This window comes from Triticum dicoccoides, chromosome 1A (genome assembly GCF_002162155.2).
Source record: "Triticum dicoccoides isolate Atlit2015 ecotype Zavitan chromosome 1A, WEW_v2.0, whole genome shotgun sequence".
NCBI classification, from domain to species: Eukaryota; Viridiplantae; Streptophyta; class Magnoliopsida; order Poales; family Poaceae; genus Triticum; species Triticum dicoccoides.
This window is the reverse complement of record NC_041380.1, coordinates 519,129,388-519,135,862: the sequence shown is the minus strand read 5'-3', so window position 1 is coordinate 519,135,862 and position 6,475 is coordinate 519,129,388.

The window sequence follows — 6,475 nt, the reverse complement described above, 5'->3', positions numbered from 1 at the left end:
GCAGAGAGTGGCCTTGTACTTCTCCATGGCGATGCCTTCAAGAAGGGAACGACGCAGATAGCGCCACCACCGCTGGCCTTAGCAGAAGCCGAAGGCAAGTTTTCACCTAGATCAGTTCGAAGGAATCCAACTCTCGTGCACGGGCCGCCGTCACCACCAGCACTACCAGGCAGACCCTAGAGTACCGGCAGATCAGCGAGCCACCGGCACCACCGCATCCAGATCGCCGGCCACGCCGGGCCGCCGCCATCCCTCGCGCCGTCCGGGTCAGAGACGGAGCTGCCGACCGCGCACAGGGACCGCCGCCGCCTACACACGCCGGAGCGCCGCCGAGATCCCAGCGCCCGCCACCGCTTGCCGACGCCAACCTCCGCCCGAGCACTAGCGCCACCGTGGAGCCATCAGATCGGGGAGGGAGACGTCGCGCACCGACCACCCTCGCGGACCCCGGTGCACGCCCGAGCGCCGGCGCCACCGCGACGCCATCAGATCGGGAGGAGGAGGAGCCCGCGCCTCGCCGCCCCGCGCAGACCACGCCGCCGCCATCGCCACAGCGCCACCAAAGGGGAGCCCCCACTAGTAGAAAAAGGGTCAAACGTGAAGCACATTAGTGCCGGTTCCAACGGCTAGCCGGGCCGCTTTCATTAGTACCGGTTCGTGGCGAACCTTTAGCACCGGTTCATGCCACGAACCGGTACTAATGAGAGTGGTGGCAGGATGTTGTCAGAATGGGGCCCCTCCAGCCCCTTTAGTACCGGTTCTTGGCACAAACCGGTACTAAAGGTCGTCCTACATAAACCCTTCGTCCACCCGAGCTCGCTCTGTTCTTCCCCTTTCCCCTCTCCTCTCTGTTCTTCCCCTCTTCCTCTCGAGCTCATCACACATTTTGCCCAAAATTTGTCAAGATTTGAAGGCCCCCATCCATTCAAATGATCACAAAGGTTAGCAACTTTGTCCTTTCATCTCTCATTGCTAGATTAGCTCTTGCAATGCTTTATATAGTGATTAATTTGTGAGTTTAGTAATTTGGGAGGATATATATATATATGTGCTAGTATTTGATTTATATGCAATTTGAGGTCAAAAATAACACTTAGTTTGCATATGTAGGTGTGGTTTACTTAGTGCCTTCTAAATCTCCATCGTAGCCACCGTCGATCGCCCGCACCGTCCCGTCGCCGGCACCACCTTGTGGTGAGCCTCTTGTTCATGAAATTTTATATAAAAATTGATGTTTGTGTGATTTGGATATATAGTTACTCGTATAATTATCTTACCCGTACGTTGTTTGTTATACATATAGTGCCATGGTTTTGATATTCGTCCCCGTCGGCCCTAGTCCTTGTTATGATTCGGATGTGGTATGTATATTCTCTTTTAAAACTAGTTGCATTTCGTGTTTATGACAAATTATGCCCATCAAGTTGACATAGAAATTTTTTCTAGGAGGTATGTGAACCGGAAATTCCAACTGACCCTATTGCCGAGAGGTTAAATTTAGTTGAAAGAGAAAACGAGTACTTGAAAGAAAAATTGAAAAGAATTGAGGGGGAGAAGATGGAATTGGAGTTGCATGTTGCCGATGTCGTCGATGATCACAAGATGAAGATGGAGAAAATGCGCTTGAAGATTAGAAAGATTAGAAAATATGCCATCGATAGTGAGGCTTGGTATCGTTATGCTGTTGGATCCATTGTTACCTTAGTTGCGATCTTGATCGTATTTGTTGTTGCATTTAAATGCTTTAGCTAGAGAGTTATTTGTTTGTTGCATTTAAGTGTTGTATGAACTTTATGTATGAACTTGTATTAATTTGGTCTATTCGGTGTTGTGTAATGAAATGAGCCGGCAATGGATGTACGATGACCGATGCTCTCCCTAGTTCGTTGAGGGCGTGCATACTTTTCTGCTTGCGGCTGAGGCAAACAAGCGGGCGGATGGTTTTATGCCCTGTCCATGTGCTCGCTGTAAGAATGGTCACAATTACTCTACGTCAAGAACCATTCACGTCCACCTGTTTAAGTCCGGTTTCATGAACCATTATAATGTTTGGGCCAAGCATTGAGAAAGAGGGGTTATGATGGAAGACAATGAAGAAGAAGAGGACGACGACAGCTATCCTGGCCATGGGTTCCCTGAATACGATGATACAACAATGGGGGAAGAAGCTGAGCCGGTAATGCGGGAAGAAGCTGAGCCGGCAATGGGGGAAGAAGCTGAAGAAGAGGCATCAGATGAGCCCGTTGATGATCTAGGTCGGGCCATTGTCGATGCAAAGAGAAACTGCGCAAGTGATTTGGAGAAGAAGAAGTTGCAGCGCATGTTAGAGGATCACAAAAAATTGTTGTACCCGAATTGCGTAGGTGACAAGGAAAAGCTGGGCACCACACTGGAGTTGCTGCAATAGAAGGCAGAGAATGGTGTATCTGACAAGGGATTTGGAAAGTTGCTGGTAATGATAAAGGATATGCTTCCAAAGGACAACGAATTGCCCGAGAGCACGTACGAAGCAAAGAAGGATGTCTGCCCTCTAGGGTTAGAGGTGCAGAAGATACATGCATGCCCTAATGATTGCATCCTCTACCGCGGTGAGTACGAGGATTTGAATGCTTGCCCGGTATGTGGTGCATTGCGCTATAAGATCAGCCGCGATGACCCTGGTGATGTCGAGGGCCGACGCCCCAGGAAGAAGATTCCTGCCAAGGTGATGTGGTATGCTCCTATAATACCACGGTTGAAACGTTTGTTCCAAAATAAAGAGCATGCCAAGGCGATGCGATGGCACAGAGAAGACCGTAAGAAAGACGGAAAGTTGAGAGTACCCGCTGACGGGTCGCAGTGGAGAAAAATTGAAAGAATGTATGGGAAGGAGTTTGCAGATGACGCAAGGAGCGTATGGTTTGGTCTAAGCACAGATAGCATTAATCCTTTTGGGGAGAAGAGCAGCAACCATAGCACCTGGCCTGTGACTCTATGTTTGTATAACCTTCCTCCTTGGTTGTGCATGAAGCGGAAGTTCATTATGATGCCAGTGCTCATCCAAGGCCCTAAGCAACCCGGCAACGACATTGATGTGTACCTAAGGCCATTAGTTGAAGAACTCTTACAACTGTGGAATGGAACAGGTGTACGTGCGTGGGATGAGTACATGGGAGAAGAATTTGACCTAAAGGCGTTGCTGTTCGTGACCATCAATGATTGGCCTGCTCTTAGTAACCTTTCAGGACAGACAAACAAGGGATACCGCGCATGCATGCACTGTTTGGACGATACCGACAGTATATATTTGGCTAATAAGAATGTGTACCTAGGACATCGTCGATTTCTTCCGAGTAGGCATCCCGTAAGAAAGAAAGGCAAGCATTTCAAAGGTGAGGCGGATCACCGGACGAAGCCTCGCCACCGTACTGGTGCTGATGTACATGATATGGTCAAGGATTTGAAGGTGGTCTTTGGAAAGGGTCCTGGTGGACAACCTGTTACGAAGGACGCTGACGGACGCGCACCCATGTGGAAGAAGAAATCTATATTTTGGGACCTGCCCTATTGGAAAGACCTCAAGGTCCGCTCCGCAATCGACGTGATGCACGTGACGAAGAATCTTTGTGTGACCCTGCTTGGCTTCTTGGGCGTGTATGGGAAAACAAAAGATACACCTGAGGCACGGGAGGACGAGCAACGTATGCACGGAAAAGACGGCATACATCAGGGTCATGCAAGCTACGCTCTTACCAAAGAAGAGAAGGAAATCTTCTTTGAATGCCTGCTCAGTATTAAGGTACCGTCTGGCTTCTTGTCGAATATAAAGGGAATAATAAACATGGCAGAGAAAAAGTTCCAGAACCTAAAGTCTCATGATTGCCACGTGATTATGACGCAACTGCTTCCGGTTGCATTGAGGGGGCTTCTACCGGAAAACGTTTGATTAGCCATTGTGAAGCTATGTGCATTTCTCAATGCAATCTCTCAGAAGGTAATCGATCCAGAAATCATACCAAGGTTACAGAATGATTTGGTGCAATGTCTTGTCAGTTTCGAGTTGGTGTTCCCACCATCCTTCTTCAACATCATGACGCACGTCCTAGTTCACCTATGCGAAGAGATTAACATTTTGGGTCCTGTATTTCTACACAATATGTTCCCCTTTGAGAGGTTCATGGGAGTCTTAAAGAAATATGTTCATAACCGTGCTAGGCCAGAAGGAAGCATCTCCAAGGGCCGTCAAAATGAGGAGGTCATTGAGTTTTGTATTGACTTCATTCCTGACCTTAAGTCGATTGGTGTTCCTGAATCGCGGCATAAGGGCAGACTGGATGGAAAAGGCACGCTAGGAGGGGAACAAATAATATGTATGGACGGACATTCTCTCACTGAAGCACACTACACAGTTCTATAGAATTCCGCCTTGGTGGCTCCGTATATGGATGAACACAAGAATTTGCTACGCTCCAAACACCCGGAGCGGTCTGATGACTGGATTACACGTGAACAAACCAGGAGTTTCGGCAGCTGGTTGCAAGCACATACCATGCATGACACCTCTATTGAAGATGACTTGTACTTGCTGTCCCAGTTACCATCTTCGAATATAATGACTTTCAAAGGGTACGAGATAAATGGTAATACATTTTACATGATCGCCCAAGATAAGAAGAGCACCAACCAAAACAGTGGTGTTCGCTTTGATGCAGAAACCAAGACGGGAAAGGAAACATATTATGGTTATATACAGGACATATGGGAACTTGACTATCGACGTGGTTTGAAGGTCCCTTTGTTTCGGTGCAAATGGGTCAATATGACACGAGGCGGGGTAACGAAAGACCCGCAGTACGGCATGACAACAGTGGATCTCAACAATCTTGCATATGCAGACGAACCATTCGTCCTAGCCAATAATGTGGCACAGGTTTTCTATGTGAAGGACATGTCTACCAAGCCAAGAAAAAGAAAAGATAAGGAAGCGAATGCATCGTACGATGAGCCAAAGCGGCACATAGTTCTTTCTGGGAAGAGAAACATCGTGGGAGTGGATGACAAGACAGACAAGTCAGAAGATTATGAAAAGTTTGATGAAATTGCTCCATTCACAGTGAATATTGACCCGAGCATCCCGTTAAATGATGAAGATTTTCCATGGCTACGACGCAAAGGGACACACGCGAAGAAAAAGTTTCACACCCAAAGATCTGGGATGTGATAGGCTTAACTATCATCACTTTCTTCTGTGTTTCACACCCAGGAGGGAATCTCTGTAATAGTTAGGGTAGCTAGTTATGTGTTTTGGCATTTGAAACGCGAAGAAATTTTATGTGCAAGCAAATTCTTTCATGCATTTACTGATTTTTTCAGCTAAATGACCCTGAAATTGAAAAGTATTTCAAATGAACTCAGAAAAGGATGAAAGTTGGCATGGTATCATAATTTCACCCACATAGCATGTGCAAAAAAGTAGAGAGGGTTACCGCAAAAACTGGATGCACTTCGTGTACAAAATGGACAATCTGTTTCGAAGTATCAGGGTTTCGGACGAAAACTCATCCGTTACAAAGGCATTTCATTTTTTAAATAACTTAAGCATTACCAAATTGAATATAATGATAAAACACACTAATATTAAACATAAGAAAAAAGAATCACTGAAAAATGTATTTTTAAAGTTAAGTTATTCACAAACTAGTGATTCACACAAATTTCAAATAATTCAAAATTTAAACTATTCAAATTTAAAAACTACCGGCACTAACTGAAAGTTTCTAAAAACTATCAAAAATATTCACAAAGAAACTCTAAATACAGCAAAAAACAACTATAAATAAATAAAACAAAATAAATAAAGCAGAAAAGAAAAAACTAAATGAAAAAAGCCCACCTACCGGGCCACAGCGGCCTGCATACGACTAGAAACCCAACCTGTTGTTGGGCCAGGATGCAGGCCCGCAAGCCCAATAGGCCCCACAGGGCAGAGTAGCAGAGGTAGGCCCAGAAGGCCTGCTTTAGAGAGGAGCTCGAGACAGCAGCGGCAGCGGGGCTTATAAGCAGGTGTGAGCGCCCTTCAGCTAGCGAGGTGGGACTAAACTTCTGCGCCCCTCGCCTGGCAGCGCACCCCCTTTAGTACCGGGTCGTGGCATCAACCGGTACTAAAGGGGGGGTCTTTAGTACCGGTTGGAGCCACCACCCGGTACTAAAGGCTTGCCCTTCCCGCTGCTTGGCCTGGCCAAAACAGGCCTTTAGTACCGGTTGGTGGCTCCAACCGGTACTAAAGGTGCCTTCTATATATACAGCACTTCGAAAAAATTCATTCTCCCTCTGTTTCTTCCCGATCGATCAACGCCGTCGCCGCCCCCGTCCTATGCCGCCCCCGTCGCGCGCCGTTGCCGTCGCCATCCCCATCCTCGTCACCGCCCTCATCCCCGTCGCCGCCCCTGTCCCCGTTGCCGCCCCCGTCGCTGTCGCCGCCCTCGTCTCCGTCGCC